Source organism: Salmo salar, chromosome ssa18 (assembly GCF_905237065.1).
Source record: "Salmo salar chromosome ssa18, Ssal_v3.1, whole genome shotgun sequence".
NCBI classification, from domain to species: Eukaryota; Metazoa; Chordata; class Actinopteri; order Salmoniformes; family Salmonidae; genus Salmo; species Salmo salar.
The window spans coordinates 68,667,657-68,684,486 of NC_059459.1; the positions used below are offsets into that span (position 1 = coordinate 68,667,657).

Genomic DNA, 16,830 nt, shown 5'->3' on the forward strand with positions numbered 1-16,830 from the left:
GAACCAGTCAAAAGTTGGGACACACCTACTCATTCAAGGTTTTTTTTTTCTAGATTTTTTACTATTTTCTACATTGTAGAATAAAAGTGAAGACATCAAAACTATAAAATAACACATGGTATCTTGTAGTAACTAAAAAAGTGTTAAAGAAATAAAAATATATTTTATATTCTTCAAAGTAGCCACCCTTTGTCTTGATGACAGCTTTGCACACTCTTGGCATTCTCTCCACCAGCTGCACCTGGAATGCTTTTCAACAGTCTTGAAGGAGTTCCCACAAATGCTGAGCACTTGTTGGCTGCTTTTCCTTCACTCTGCGGTCCAACTCATCCCAAACTCTCTCAATCAGGTGATTGTGGAGGCCAGGTCATTTGATGCAGCACTCCATCACTCTCCTTCTTGGTCAAATAGCCCTTACACAGCCTGGAGGTGTGTTGGGTCATTGTCCTGTTGAAAAACAAATGATAGTCCCACTAAGCGCAAACCAGATGGGATGGCGTATCGCTGCAGAATACTGTGGTAGCAATGCTGGTTAAGTGTGCCTTGAATTCTAAATAAAATCACCAACAGTGTCACCAGCAAAGCATCCCCACACCATCACACCTCCTCCTTGCTTCACGGTGGGAATCACACACGCGGAGATCATGCGTTCACCTACTCCGCGTCTCACAAAGACAGAGCGGTTGGAACCAAAAATCTCAAATTTGGAGTCAGACCAAAGGACAGATTTCCAACAATCTAATGGCCATTGCTCGTGTTTCTTGGCCCAAGCAAGTCTCTTCATATTATTGGTGTCCTTTAGTAATGTTTTTGTTTTACAGCAATTCGACCATGAAGGCCTGATTCACGTAGTCTCTTCTGAACAGTTGATGTTGAGATGTGTCTGTTACTTGAACTCTGTGAAGCATTTATTTGGGCTGCAATTTCTGAGGCTGGTAACTCGAATGAACTTTTTCTCCGCAGCAGAGCTAACTCTGGGTCTTCCTTTCCTGTGGCGGTCCTCATGAGAGCCAGTTTCATCATAGCGCTTGATGGTTTTTGCGACTGCGCTTGAAGAAACTTTCAAAGTTGTTGAAATTTTCCAGATTGACTGACCTTCGCTTCTTAAAGTAATGATGTACCGCATTAAAATATATATATATATATATATATATATATATATATATATACTGATCAAAAAAATAAAGGGAACACTTAAACAACACATCCTCGATCTGAATGAAAGAAATAATCTTATTAAATACTTTTTTCTTTACATAGTTGAATGTGCTGACAACAAAATCACACAAAAATAATCAATGGAAATCCAATTTATCAACCCATGGAGGTCTGGATTTGGAGTCACACTCAAAATTAAAGTGGAAAACCACACTACAAGCTGATCCAACTTTGATGTAATGTCCTTAAAACAAGTCAAAATGAGGCTCAGTAGTGTGTGTGGCCTCCACGTGCCTGTATGACCTCCCTACAACGCCTGGGCATGCTCCTGATGAGGTGGCGGATGGTCTCCTGAGGGATCTCCTCCGAGACCTGGACTAAAGCATCCGCCAACTCTTGGACAGTCTGTGGTGCAACGTGGCGTTGGTGGATGGAGCGAGACATGATGTCCCAGATGTGCTCAATTGGATTCAGGTCTGGGGAACGGGCGGGCCAGTCCATAGGATCAATGCCTTTCCTCTTGTAGGAACTGCTGACACACTCCAGCCACATGAGGTCTAGCATTGTCTTGCATTAGGAGGAACCCAGGGCCAACTGAACCAGCATATGGTCTCACAAGGGGTCTGAGGATCTCATCTCGGTACCTAATGGCAGTCAGGCTACCTCTGGCGAGCACATGGAGGGCTGTGCGGCCCCCCAAAGAAATGCCACCCACCCCACCCCACACCACACCATGACTGACCCACCGCCAAACCGGTCATGCTGGAGGATGTTGCAGGCAGCAGAACGTTCTCCACGGCGTCTCCAGACTCTGTCACGTCTGTCACGTGCTCAGTGTGAACGTGCTTTCATCTGTGAAGAGCACAGGGCGCCAGTGGCGAATTTGCCAATCTTGGTGTTCTCTGGCAAATGCCAAACGTCCTGCACGGTGTTGGGCTGTAAGCACAACCCCCACCTGTGGACGTCGGGCCCTCATACCACCCTCATGGAGTCTGTTTCTGACCGTTTGATCAGACACATGCACATTTGTGGCCTGCTGGAGGTCATTTTGCAGGGCTCTGGCAGTGCTTCTCCTGCTTCTCCTTGCACAAAGGCGGAGGTAGCGGACCTGCTGCTGGGTTGTTGCCCTCCTACGGCCTTCTCCACGTCTCCTGATGTACTGGCCTGTCTCCTGGTAGCGCCTCCATGCTCTGGACACTACGCTGACAGACACAGCAAACCTTCTTGCCACAGCTCGCATTGATGTGCCATCCTGGATGAGCTGCACTACCTGAGCCACTTGTGTGGGTTGTAGACTCCGTCTCATGCTACCACTAGAGTGAAAGCACCGCCAGCATTCAAAAGTGACCAAAACATCAGCCAGGAAGCATAGGAACTGAGAAGTGGTCTGTGGTCCCCACCTGCAGAACCACTCCTTTATTGGGGGTGTCTTGCTAATTGCCTATAATTTCCACCTGTTGTCTATTCCATTTGCACAACAGCATGTGAAATTTATTGTCAATCAGTGTTGCTTCCTAAGTGGACAGTTTGATTTCACAGAAGTGTGATTGACTTGGAGTTACATTGTGTTGTTTAAGTGTTCCCTTTATTTTTTTGAGCACTGTATGTATATATATATATATATATATATATATATATCATGATATAGTCCGTCGAGCCAGATTAATATACAGTGGTGTAAAGTACTTAAGTAAAAATACTTTAAAGTAATTCTTAAGTCGTTTTTGGGGTATCTGTACTTAACTAATCATATTTTGGACTACTTTTACTTCACTACATTTCTAAAGAGAATAATGTACTTTTTACTCCATACATTTTCCCTGACACCCATAAGAAGTCGTTACATTTTGAATGCTTAGCAGGACAGGAAAATCGTGCAATTCACGCACTTATCAAGAGAACATCCCGGGTCATCCCTACTGCCTCTTATCTGGCAGACTCACTAAACACAAATGATTTGTTTGTAAATTGTGGCTGAGTGGTGAACCGTGCCCCTGGCTCTCCGTAAATAAAAAAATAAGATAATCGTGTTGTTTGGTTTGCTTAATATAACACATTTTAAATGATTTACACTTTTACTTTTGATACTCAAGTACATTTAAAACCAAAAACGTTTAGATTTTACTACTGGAGTAACTTTTACTTGAGTCATTTTCTTTTAAAGCATCTTTACTTTTACTCAAGTATGACAATTGGGTTCTTTTTCCACCACTGTTAATATATATTGATGATGTATATGGTCCTTCGAGAAGGATGCTTATCTATATACAAAAATATGGTCCTTTGAGCCAGATTTATATTTTCCTAACAAAACGGTCGAGATATACAGTAATAAAACCACAGGCCTTTGCTTTCAAATCAAATCCAAGTTTATTTGTCACGTGTGCCGAATACAACAGGTGTAGACCTTACAGTGAACTGCTTACTTACAGGCTCTTAACCAATAGTGCAAAAAAGGTATTAGGTGAACAATAGGTAAGTAAAGAAATAAAACAACAGTAAAAAGACAGGCTATATACAGTAGCGAGGCTATAAAAGTAGCGAGGCTACATACAGACACCGGTTAGTCAGGCTGGTTGAGGTAGTATGTACATGTAGATATGGTTAAAGTGACTAAGCATATATGATGAACAGAGAGTAGCAAAAGCGTAAAAGAGGGGTTGGCGGGACACAATGCAAATAGTTTGGGTAGCCATTTCATTGCCTGTTCAGGAGTCTTATGGCTTGCGGGTAAAAACTGTGTAGAAGCCTTTTTGTCCTAGACTTGGCACTCCGGTACGGCTTGCCATGCGGTAGTAGAGAGAACAGTCTATGACTGGGGTGGCTGGACTCTTTGACAATTTTTAGGGCCTTCCTCTGACACCACCTGGTGTAGAGGTCCTGGATGGCAGGCAGCTTAGCCCCAGTGATGTACTGGGCCGTACGCACTACCCTCTGTAGCTATATATGCAATCAGGCCACCGCCTCCCATTTTACCTGTGGTTTCAATGCGACTGTTCTCATGTTGTATGTTGAAACACATAAATCAAAACTTTAGATTAACAGTCTAAGGCTCAAAGCAATTGAGCCACAGACATGGAGTTGGTAAAAAGCTGACCTTTGACCCCTGGCTGTCTGCGATCTCATTCTATCGGGAGTTTAGATACATGGTGAAGCTATTCAGCAACTGATGATCACAGGCCACTGACACCCATTTTACTAGGATGTAAAATATCATACTCCTCCTCTTTTAGATTCAACAACTCACCAATCACGTTTAAAAAAAGAGTACACGTCATCAAATTTACACTCCAGGAAAGTGTTCTTACATCACAGAGCTCAACAATTAGAAAACACTCGTCCCTGGGTGGGCTTGAACCACCAACCTTTAGATTAACAGTCTAACGCGCTAACCAATTGCGCCACAGAGACTAAACTGCTAGGACATGGACCCACGTGGAACAAGGACCACGTTCATTTCATGGAAATCACTCCGCCGTTACGTGGTTGCAAAAATGCTATTATCTTATCCAGAAAGAGACATATTCAGCTTCCATTCATAATTGTGCGGCTAAACAGAGGGGTAATATCCAGATCTGAACAGACGTATATACTACGTGGTTTATCTCAAAGACAGATGTTTTCTAAATGTTGTTCATGTCCCTCCCAATCCGTCTCCCGGTGAAGTAAAAGGACAATAAAATGTTCACCTCCCCGTCGGGGGAATTGAACCCCGGTCTCCCGCGTGACAGGCGGGGATACTGACCACTATCCTAACGAGGACTGAGTGTGTGCTGGAATTCTACCTCTGCAGGTCACTTTCAGTTAAAGCAACAGCATCCCCTTCTTTGTCAATATAAGTCCACATTTAGACACGCATACACACACACACACAGCAGACGACCACGGTTGTTTGAATATTCAAATATCCAAACGGACCTCAGTATTTCATTACTTGTGTGCCTGTTCATTTTTGTTGACCTTTTTTGCGGGGGTGGGCCTATTTTAACACTGAAAACGTTTTTTCTAAATTAAATGATCATTGAGACATTATTACATACAGGGATACACCGTGCCAATTGAAATGCTTTATTTAATAAAACAACAGTTGAACTGTTGAATTTACATTTGATGACGGTATATCGAGCTGGCGCATTTAGTCCTTCAGTCAACTCTTGACAACCATCCCTAACAAACACGGTCAACTCTGACAACTATCCCAAACAAACACGGTCAACTCTGACAACCATCCCTAACAAACACGATACCAACATTTTCCTATAAACAAGTCCTGCGCACACTTTAAACAACGAGACAAAATACATTCATTAGAATTTTCTCAAAGTTATACAAGGTGATATACAGTGATTTATCATAATGGGGGTTGCTGAAAATGAAAAGAAGTTCTAGCAGTAACAAGAGTGGATAATAGATTCTGAATTTATTGTTCCTCAAACCAGATTAATATAGACATACATACACATATCCAGAACCAGTCAAAAGTTGGGACACACCTACTCATTCAAGGTTTTTTTCTTCTAGATTTTTTACTATTTTCTACATTGTAGAATAAAAGTGAAGACATCAAAACTATAAAATAACACATGGTATCTTGTAGTAACTAAAAAAGTGTTAAAGAAATAAAAATATATTTTATATTCTTCAAAGTAGCCACCCTTTGTCTTGATGACAGCTTTGCACACTCTTGGCATTCTCTCCACCAGCTGCACCTGGAATGCTTTTCAACAGTCTTGAAGGAGTTCCCACAAATGCTGAGCACTTGTTGGCTGCTTTTCCTTCACTCTGCGGTCCAACTCATCCCAAACTCTCTCAATCAGGTGATTGTGGAGGCCAGGTCATTTGATGCAGCACTCCATCACTCTCCTTCTTGGTCAAATAGCCCTTACACAGCCTGGAGGTGTGTTGGGTCATTGTCCTGTTGAAAAACAAATGATAGTCCCACTAAGCGCAAACCAGATGGGATGGCGTATCGCTGCAGAATACTGTGGTAGCAATGCTGGTTAAGTGTGCCTTGAATTCTAAATAAAATCACCAACAGTGTCACCAGCAAAGCATCCCCACACCATCACACCTCCTCCTTGCTTCACGGTGGGAATCACACACGCGGAGATCATGCGTTCACCTACTCCGCGTCTCACAAAGACAGAGCGGTTGGAACCAAAAATCTCAAATTTGGAGTCAGACCAAAGGACAGATTTCCAACAATCTAATGGCCATTGCTCGTGTTTCTTGGCCCAAGCAAGTCTCTTCATATTATTGGTGTCCTTTAGTAATGTTTTTGTTTTACAGCAATTCGACCATGAAGGCCTGATTCACGTAGTCTCTTCTGAACAGTTGATGTTGAGATGTGTCTGTTACTTGAACTCTGTGAAGCATTTATTTGGGCTGCAATTTCTGAGGCTGGTAACTCGAATGAACTTTTTCTCCGCAGCAGAGCTAACTCTGGGTCTTCCTTTCCTGTGGCGGTCCTCATGAGAGCCAGTTTCATCATAGCGCTTGATGGTTTTTGCGACTGCGCTTGAAGAAACTTTCAAAGTTGTTGAAATTTTCCAGATTGACTGACCTTCGCTTCTTAAAGTAATGATGTACCGCCGTTAAATATATATATATATATATATATATATATATATATATATATATATATATATATACTGATCAAAAAAATAAAGGGAACACTTAAACAACACATCCTCGATCTGAATGAAAGAAATAATCTTATTAAATACTTTTTTCTTTACATAGTTGAATGTGCTGACAACAAAATCACACAAAAATAATCAATGGAAATCCAATTTATCAACCCATGGAGGTCTGGATTTGGAGTCACACTCAAAATTAAAGTGGAAAACCACACTACAAGCTGATCCAACTTTGATGTAATGTCCTTAAAACAAGTCAAAATGAGGCTCAGTAGTGTGTGTGGCCTCCACGTGCCTGTATGACCTCCCTACAACGCCTGGGCATGCTCCTGATGAGGTGGCGGATGGTCTCCTGAGGGATCTCCTCCGAGACCTGGACTAAAGCATCCGCCAACTCTTGGACAGTCTGTGGTGCAACGTGGCGTTGGTGGATGGAGCGAGACATGATGTCCCAGATGTGCTCAATTGGATTCAGGTCTGGGGAACGGGCGGGCCAGTCCATAGGATCAATGCCTTTCCTCTTGTAGGAACTGCTGACACACTCCAGCCACATGAGGTCTAGCATTGTCTTGCATTAGGAGGAACCCAGGGCCAACTGAACCAGCATATGGTCTCACAAGGGGTCTGAGGATCTCATCTCGGTACCTAATGGCAGTCAGGCTACCTCTGGCGAGCACATGGAGGGCTGTGCGGCCCCCAAAGAAATGCCACCCACCCCACCCCACACCACACCATGACTGACCCACCGCCAAACCGGTCATGCTGGAGGATGTTGCAGGCAGCAGAACGTTCTCCACGGCGTCTCCAGACTCTGTCACGTCTGTCACGTGCTCAGTGTGAACGTGCTTTCATCTGTGAAGAGCACAGGGCGCCAGTGGCGAATTTGCCAATCTTGGTGTTCTCTGGCAAATGCCAAACGTCCTGCACGGTGTTGGGCTGTAAGCACAACCCCCACCTGTGGACGTCGGGCCCTCATACCACCCTCATGGAGTCTGTTTCTGACCGTTTGATCAGACACATGCACATTTGTGGCCTGCTGGAGGTCATTTTGCAGGGCTCTGGCAGTGCTTCTCCTGCTTCTCCTTGCACAAAGGCGGAGGTAGCGGACCTGCTGCTGGGTTGTTGCCCTCCTACGGCCTTCTCCACGTCTCCTGATGTACTGGCCTGTCTCCTGGTAGCGCCTCCATGCTCTGGACACTACGCTGACAGACACAGCAAACCTTCTTGCCACAGCTCGCATTGATGTGCCATCCTGGATGAGCTGCACTACCTGAGCCACTTGTGTGGGTTGTAGACTCCGTCTCATGCTACCACTAGAGTGAAAGCACCGCCAGCATTCAAAAGTGACCAAAACATCAGCCAGGAAGCATAGGAACTGAGAAGTGGTCTGTGGTCCCCACCTGCAGAACCACTCCTTTATTGGGGGTGTCTTGCTAATTGCCTATAATTTCCACCTGTTGTCTATTCCATTTGCACAACAGCATGTGAAATTTATTGTCAATCAGTGTTGCTTCCTAAGTGGACAGTTTGATTTCACAGAAGTGTGATTGACTTGGAGTTACATTGTGTTGTTTAAGTGTTCCCTTTATTTTTTTGAGCACTGTATGATATATATATATATATATATATATATATATATATATATATCATGATATAGTCCGTCGAGCCAGATTAATATACAGTGGTGTAAAGTACTTAAGTAAAAATACTTTAAAGTAATTCTTAAGTCGTTTTTTGGGGTATCTGTACTTAACTAATCATATTTTGGACTACTTTTACTTCACTACATTTCTAAAGAGAATAATGTACTTTTTACTCCATACATTTTCCCTGACACCCATAAGAAGTCGTTACATTTTGAATGCTTAGCAGGACAGGAAAATCGTGCAATTCACGCACTTATCAAGAGAACATCCCGGGTCATCCCTACTGCCTCTTATCTGGCAGACTCACTAAACACAAATGATTTGTTTGTAAATTGTGGCTGAGTGGTGAACCGTGCCCCTGGCTCTCCGTAAATTAAAAAATAAGATAATCGTGTTGTTTGGTTTGCTTAATATAACACATTTTAAATGATTTACACTTTTACTTTTGATACTCAAGTACATTTAAAACCAAAAACGTTTAGATTTTACTACTGGAGTAACTTTTACTTGAGTCATTTTCTTTTAAAGCATCTTTACTTTTACTCAAGTATGACAATTGGGTTCTTTTTCCACCACTGTTAATATATATTGATGATGTATATGGTCCTTCGAGAAGGATGCTTATCTATATACAAAAATATGGTCCTTTGAGCCAGATTTATATTTTCCTAACAAAACGGTCGAGATATACAGTAATAAAACCACAGGCCTTTGCTTTCAAATCAAATCCAAGTTTATTTGTCACGTGTGCCGAATACAACAGGTGTAGACCTTACAGTGAACTGCTTACTTACAGGCTCTTAACCAATAGTGCAAAAAAGGTATTAGGTGAACAATAGGTAAGTAAAGAAATAAAACAACAGTAAAAAGACAGGCTATATACAGTAGCGAGGCTATAAAAGTAGCGAGGCTACATACAGACACCGGTTAGTCAGGCTGGTTGAGGTAGTATGTACATGTAGATATGGTTAAAGTGACTAAGCATATATGATGAACAGAGAGTAGCAAAAGCGTAAAAGAGGGGTTGGCGGGACACAATGCAAATAGTTTGGGTAGCCATTTCATTGCCTGTTCAGGAGTCTTATGGCTTGCGGGTAAAAAACTGTGTAGAAGCCTTTTTGTCCTAGACTTGGCACTCCGGTACGGCTTGCCATGCGGTAGTAGAGAGAACAGTCTATGACTGGGGTGGCTGGACTCTTTGACAATTTTTAGGGCCTTCCTCTGACACCACCTGGTGTAGAGGTCCTGGATGGCAGGCAGCTTAGCCCCAGTGATGTACTGGGCCGTACGCACTACCCTCTGTAGCTATATATGCAATCAGGCCACCGCCTCCCATTTTACCTGTGGTTTCAATGCGACTGTTCTCATGTTGTATGTTGAAACACATAAATCAAAACTTTAGATTAACAGTCTAAGGCTCAAAGCAATTGAGCCACAGACATGGAGTTGGTAAAAAGCTGACCTTTGACCCCTGGCTGTCTGCGATCTCATTCTATCGGGAGTTTAGATACATGGTGAAGCTATTCAGCAACTGATGATCACAGGCCACTGACACCCATTTTACTAGGATGTAAAATATCATACTCCTCCTCTTTTAGATTCAACAACTCACCAATCACGTTTAAAAAAAGAGTACACGTCATCAAATTTACACTCCAGGAAAGTGTTCTTACATCACAGAGCTCAACAATTAGAAAACACTCGTCCCTGGGTGGGCTTGAACCACCAACCTTTAGATTAACAGTCTAACGCGCTAACCAATTGCGCCACAGAGACTAAACTGCTAGGACATGGACCCACGTGGAACAAGGACCACGTTCATTTCATGGAAATCACTCCGCCGTTACGTGGTTGCAAAAATGCTATTATCTTATCCAGAAAGAGACATATTCAGCTTCCATTCATAATTGTGCGGCTAAACAGAGGGGTAATATCCAGATCTGAACAGACGTATATACTACGTGGTTTATCTCAAAGACAGATGTTTTCTAAATGTTGTTCATGTCCCTCCCAATCCGTCTCCCGGTGAAGTAAAAGGACAATAAAATGTTCACCTCCCCGTCGGGGGAATTGAACCCCGGTCTCCCGCGTGACAGGCGGGGATACTGACCACTATACTAACGAGGACTGAGTGTGTGCTGGAATTCTACCTCTGCAGGTCACTTTCAGTTAAAGCAACAGCATCCCCTTCTTTGTCAATATAAGTCCACATTTAGACACGCATACACACACACACACAGCAGACGACCACGGTTGTTTGAATATTCAAATATCCAAACGGACCTCAGTATTTCATTACTTGTGTGCCTGTTCATTTTTGTTGACCTTTTTTGCGGGGGTGGGCCTATTTTAACACTGAAAACGTTTTTTCTAAATTAAATGATCATTGAGACATTATTACATACAGGGATACACCGTGCCAATTGAAATGCTTTATTTAATAAAACAACAGTTGAACTGTTGAATTTACATTTGATGACGGTATATCGAGCTGGCGCATTTAGTCCTTCAGTCAACTCTTGACACCCATCCCTAACAAACACGGTCAACTCTGACAACTATCCCAAACAAACACGGTCAACTCTGACAACCATCCCTAACAAACACGATACCAACATTTTCCTATAAACAAGTCCTGCGCACACTTTAAACAACGAGACAAAATACATTCATTAGAATTTTCTCAAAGTTATACAAGGTGATATACAGTGATTTATCATAATGGGGGTTGCTGAAAATGAAAAGAAGTTCTAGCAGTAACAAGAGTGGATAATAGATTCTGAATTTATTGTTCCTCAAACCAGATTAATATAGACATACATACACATATCCAGAACCAGTCAAAAGTTGGGACACACCTACTCATTCAAGGTTTTTTTCTTCTAGATTTTTTACTATTTTCTACATTGTAGAATAAAAGTGAAGACATCAAAACTATAAAATAACACATGGTATCTTGTAGTAACTAAAAAAGTGTTAAAGAAATAAAAATATATTTTATATTCTTCAAAGTAGCCACCCTTTGTCTTGATGACAGCTTTGCACACTCTTGGCATTCTCTCCACCAGCTGCACCTGGAATGCTTTTCAACAGTCTTGAAGGAGTTCCCACAAATGCTGAGCACTTGTTGGCTGCTTTTCCTTCACTCTGCGGTCCAACTCATCCCAAACTCTCTCAATCAGGTGATTGTGGAGGCCAGGTCATTTGATGCAGCACTCCATCACTCTCCTTCTTGGTCAAATAGCCCTTACACAGCCTGGAGGTGTGTTGGGTCATTGTCCTGTTGAAAAACAAATGATAGTCCCACTAAGCGCAAACCAGATGGGATGGCGTATCGCTGCAGAATACTGTGGTAGCAATGCTGGTTAAGTGTGCCTTGAATTCTAAATAAAATCACCAACAGTGTCACCAGCAAAGCATCCCCACACCATCACACCTCCTCCTTGCTTCACGGTGGGAATCACACACGCGGAGATCATGCGTTCACCTACTCCGCGTCTCACAAAGACAGAGCGGTTGGAACCAAAAATCTCAAATTTGGAGTCAGACCAAAGGACAGATTTCCAACAATCTAATGGCCATTGCTCGTGTTTCTTGGCCCAAGCAAGTCTCTTCATATTATTGGTGTCCTTTAGTAATGTTTTTGTTTTACAGCAATTCGACCATGAAGGCCTGATTCACGTAGTCTCTTCTGAACAGTTGATGTTGAGATGTGTCTGTTACTTGAACTCTGTGAAGCATTTATTTGGGCTGCAATTTCTGAGGCTGGTAACTCGAATGAACTTTTTCTCCGCAGCAGAGCTAACTCTGGGTCTTCCTTTCCTGTGGCGGTCCTCATGAGAGCCAGTTTCATCATAGCGCTTGATGGTTTTTGCGACTGCGCTTGAAGAAACTTTCAAAGTTGTTGAAATTTTCCAGATTGACTGACCTTCGCTTCTTAAAGTAATGATGTACCGCCGTTATATATATAATATATATATATATATATATATATATATATATATATATATATATATATACTGATCAAAAAATAAAGGGAACACTTAAACAACACATCCTCGATCTGAATGAAAGAAATAATCTTATTAAATACTTTTTTCTTTACATAGTTGAATGTGCTGACAACAAAATCACACAAAAATAATCAATGGAAATCCAATTTATCAACCCATGGAGGTCTGGATTTGGAGTCACACTCAAAATTAAAGTGGAAAACCACACTACAAGCTGATCCAACTTTGATGTAATGTCCTTAAAACAAGTCAAAATGAGGCTCAGTAGTGTGTGTGGCCTCCACGTGCCTGTATGACCTCCCTACAACGCCTGGGCATGCTCCTGATGAGGTGGCGGATGGTCTCCTGAGGGATCTCCTCCGAGACCTGGACTAAAGCATCCGCCAACTCTTGGACAGTCTGTGGTGCAACGTGGCGTTGGTGGATGGAGCGAGACATGATGTCCCAGATGTGCTCAATTGGATTCAGGTCTGGGGAACGGGCGGGCCAGTCCATAGGATCAATGCCTTTCCTCTTGTAGGAACTGCTGACACACTCCAGCCACATGAGGTCTAGCATTGTCTTGCATTAGGAGGAACCCAGGGCCAACTGAACCAGCATATGGTCTCACAAGGGGTCTGAGGATCTCATCTCGGTACCTAATGGCAGTCAGGCTACCTCTGGCGAGCACATGGAGGGCTGTGCGGCCCCCCAAAGAAATGCCACCCACCCCACCCCACACCACACCATGACTGACCCACCGCCAAACCGGTCATGCTGGAGGATGTTGCAGGCAGCAGAACGTTCTCCACGGCGTCTCCAGACTCTGTCACGTCTGTCACGTGCTCAGTGTGAACGTGCTTTCATCTGTGAAGAGCACAGGGCGCCAGTGGCGAATTTGCCAATCTTGGTGTTCTCTGGCAAATGCCAAACGTCCTGCACGGTGTTGGGCTGTAAGCACAACCCCCACCTGTGGACGTCGGGCCCTCATACCACCCTCATGGAGTCTGTTTCTGACCGTTTGATCAGACACATGCACATTTGTGGCCTGCTGGAGGTCATTTTGCAGGGCTCTGGCAGTGCTTCTCCTGCTTCTCCTTGCACAAAGGCGGAGGTAGCGGACCTGCTGCTGGGTTGTTGCCCTCCTACGGCCTTCTCCACGTCTCCTGATGTACTGGCCTGTCTCCTGGTAGCGCCTCCATGCTCTGGACACTACGCTGACAGACACAGCAAACCTTCTTGCCACAGCTCGCATTGATGTGCCATCCTGGATGAGCTGCACTACCTGAGCCACTTGTGTGGGTTGTAGACTCCGTCTCATGCTACCACTAGAGTGAAAGCACCGCCAGCATTCAAAAGTGACCAAAACATCAGCCAGGAAGCATAGGAACTGAGAAGTGGTCTGTGGTCCCCACCTGCAGAACCACTCCTTTATTGGGGGTGTCTTGCTAATTGCCTATAATTTCCACCTGTTGTCTATTCCATTTGCACAACAGCATGTGAAATTTATTGTCAATCAGTGTTGCTTCCTAAGTGGACAGTTTGATTTCACAGAAGTGTGATTGACTTGGAGTTACATTGTGTTGTTTAAGTGTTCCCTTTATTTTTTTGAGCACTGTATGTATATATATATATATATATATATATATATATATATATATCATGATATAGTCCGTCGAGCCAGATTAATATACAGTGGTGTAAAGTACTTAAGTAAAAATACTTTAAAGTAATTCTTAAGTCGTTTTTTGGGGTATCTGTACTTAACTAATCATATTTTGGACTACTTTTACTTCACTACATTTCTAAAGAGAATAATGTACTTTTTACTCCATACATTTTCCCTGACACCCATAAGAAGTCGTTACATTTTGAATGCTTAGCAGGACAGGAAAATCGTGCAATTCACGCACTTATCAAGAGAACATCCCGGGTCATCCCTACTGCCTCTTATCTGGCAGACTCACTAAACACAAATGATTTGTTTGTAAATTGTGGCTGAGTGGTGAACCGTGCCCCTGGCTCTCCGTAAATTAAAAAATAAGATAATCGTGTTGTTTGGTTTGCTTAATATAACACATTTTAAATGATTTACACTTTTACTTTTGATACTCAAGTACATTTAAAACCAAAAACGTTTAGATTTTACTACTGGAGTAACTTTTACTTGAGTCATTTTCTTTTAAAGCATCTTTACTTTTACTCAAGTATGACAATTGGGTTCTTTTTCCACCACTGTTAATATATATTGATGATGTATATGGTCCTTCGAGAAGGATGCTTATCTATATACAAAAATATGGTCCTTTGAGCCAGATTTATATTTTCCTAACAAAACGGTCGAGATATACAGTAATAAAACCACAGGCCTTTGCTTTCAAATCAAATCCAAGTTTATTTGTCACGTGTGCCGAATACAACAGGTGTAGACCTTACAGTGAACTGCTTACTTACAGGCTCTTAACCAATAGTGCAAAAAAGGTATTAGGTGAACAATAGGTAAGTAAAGAAATAAAACAACAGTAAAAAGACAGGCTATATACAGTAGCGAGGCTATAAAAGTAGCGAGGCTACATACAGACACCGGTTAGTCAGGCTGGTTGAGGTAGTATGTACATGTAGATATGGTTAAAGTGACTAAGCATATATGATGAACAGAGAGTAGCAAAAGCGTAAAAGAGGGGTTGGCGGGACACAATGCAAATAGTTTGGGTAGCCATTTGATTGCCTGATCAGGAGTCTTATGGCTTGCGGGTAAAAAACTGTGTAGAAGCCTTTTTGTCCTAGACTTGGCACTCCGGTACGGCTTGCCATGCGGTAGTAGAGAGAACAGTCTATGACTGGGGTGGCTGGACTCTTTGACAATTTTTAGGGCCTTCCTCTGACACCACCTGGTGTAGAGGTCCTGGATGGCAGGCAGCTTAGCCCCAGTGATGTACTGGGCCGCACGCACTACCCTCTGTAGCTATATATGCAATCAGGCCACCGCCTCCCATTTTACCTGTGGTTTCAATGCGACTGTTCTCATGTTGTATGTTGAAACACATAAATCAAAACTTTAGATTAACAGTCTAAGGCTCAAAGCAATTGAGCCACAGACATGGAGTTGGTAAAAAGCTGACCTTTGACCCCTGGCTGTCTGCGATCTCATTCTATCGGGAGTTTAGATACATGGTGAAGCTATTCAGCAACTGATGATCACAGGCCACTGACACCCATTTTACTAGGATGTAAAATATCATACTCCTCCTCTTTTAGATTCAACAACTCACCAATCACGTTTAAAAAAAGAGTACACGTCATCAAATTTACACTCCAGGAAAGTGTTCTTACATCACAGAGCTCAACAATTAGAAAACACTCGTCCCTGGGTGGGCTTGAACCACCAACCTTTAGATTAACAGTCTAACGCGCTAACCAATTGCGCCACAGAGACTAAACTGCTAGGACATGGACCCACGTGGAACAAGGACCACGTTCATTTCATGGAAATCACTCCGCCGTTACGTGGTTGCAAAAATGCTATTATCTTATCCAGAAAGAGACATATTCAGCTTCCATTCATAATTGTGCGGCTAAACAGAGGGGTAATATCCAGATCTGAACAGACGTATATACTACGTGGTTTATCTCAAAGACAGATGTTTTCTAAATGTTGTTCATGTCCCTCCCAATCCGTCTCCCGGTGAAGTAAAAGGACAATAAAATGTTCACCTCCCCGTCGGGGAATTGAACCCCGGTCTCCCGCGTGACAGGCGGGGATACTGACCACTATACTAACGAGGACTGAGTGTGTGCTGGAATTCTACCTCTGCAGGTCACTTTCAGTTAAAGCAACAGCATCCCCTTCTTTGTCAATATAAGTCCACATTTAGACACGCATACACACACACACACAGCAGACGACCACGGTTGTTTGAATATTCAAATATCCAAACGGACCTCAGTATTTCATTACTTGTGTGCCTGTTCATTTTTGTTGACCTTTTTTGCGGGGGTGGGCCTATTTTAACACTGAAAACGTTTTTTCTAAATTAAATGATCATTGAGACATTATTACATACAGGGATACACCGTGCCAATTGAAATGCTTTATTTAATAAAACAACAGTTGAACTGTTGAATTTACATTTGATGACGGTATATCGAGCTGGCGCATTTAGTCCTTCAGTCAACTCTTGACAACCATCCCTAACAAACACGGTCAACTCTGACAACTATCCCAAACAAACACGGTCAACTCTGACAACCATCCCTAACAAACACGATACCAACATTTTCCTATAAACAAGTCCTGCGCACACTTTAAACAACGAGACAAAATACATTCATTAGAATTTTCTCAAAGTTATACAAGGTGATATACAGTGATTTATCATAATGGGGGTTGCTGAA

The 16,830-nt window shown here is 42.7% G+C and overlaps 5 non-coding genes across 5 annotated transcripts; all 5 read right to left on the reverse strand.

The window, feature by feature from the left end:
- Positions 1–4,495: 4,495 nt before the first annotated feature.
- Positions 4,496–4,569, reverse strand: trnan-guu (transfer RNA asparagine (anticodon GUU)). Its single transcript has one exon. It is a non-coding gene; the product is annotated as a tRNA-Asn (tRNA).
- Positions 4,570–10,145: 5,576 nt separating this feature from the next.
- trnan-guu (transfer RNA asparagine (anticodon GUU)) lies at positions 10,146–10,219 on the reverse strand. The gene has a single exon. It is a non-coding gene; the product is annotated as a tRNA-Asn (tRNA).
- Positions 10,220–10,497: 278 nt separating this feature from the next.
- trnad-guc (transfer RNA aspartic acid (anticodon GUC)) lies at positions 10,498–10,570 on the reverse strand. Its single transcript has one exon. It is a non-coding gene; the product is annotated as a tRNA-Asp (tRNA).
- Positions 10,571–15,797: 5,227 nt separating this feature from the next.
- Positions 15,798–15,871, reverse strand: trnan-guu (transfer RNA asparagine (anticodon GUU)). The gene has a single exon. It is a non-coding gene; the product is annotated as a tRNA-Asn (tRNA).
- Positions 15,872–16,149: 278 nt separating this feature from the next.
- trnad-guc (transfer RNA aspartic acid (anticodon GUC)) lies at positions 16,150–16,221 on the reverse strand. Its single transcript has one exon. It is a non-coding gene; the product is annotated as a tRNA-Asp (tRNA).
- Positions 16,222–16,830: the final 609 nt, after the last annotated feature.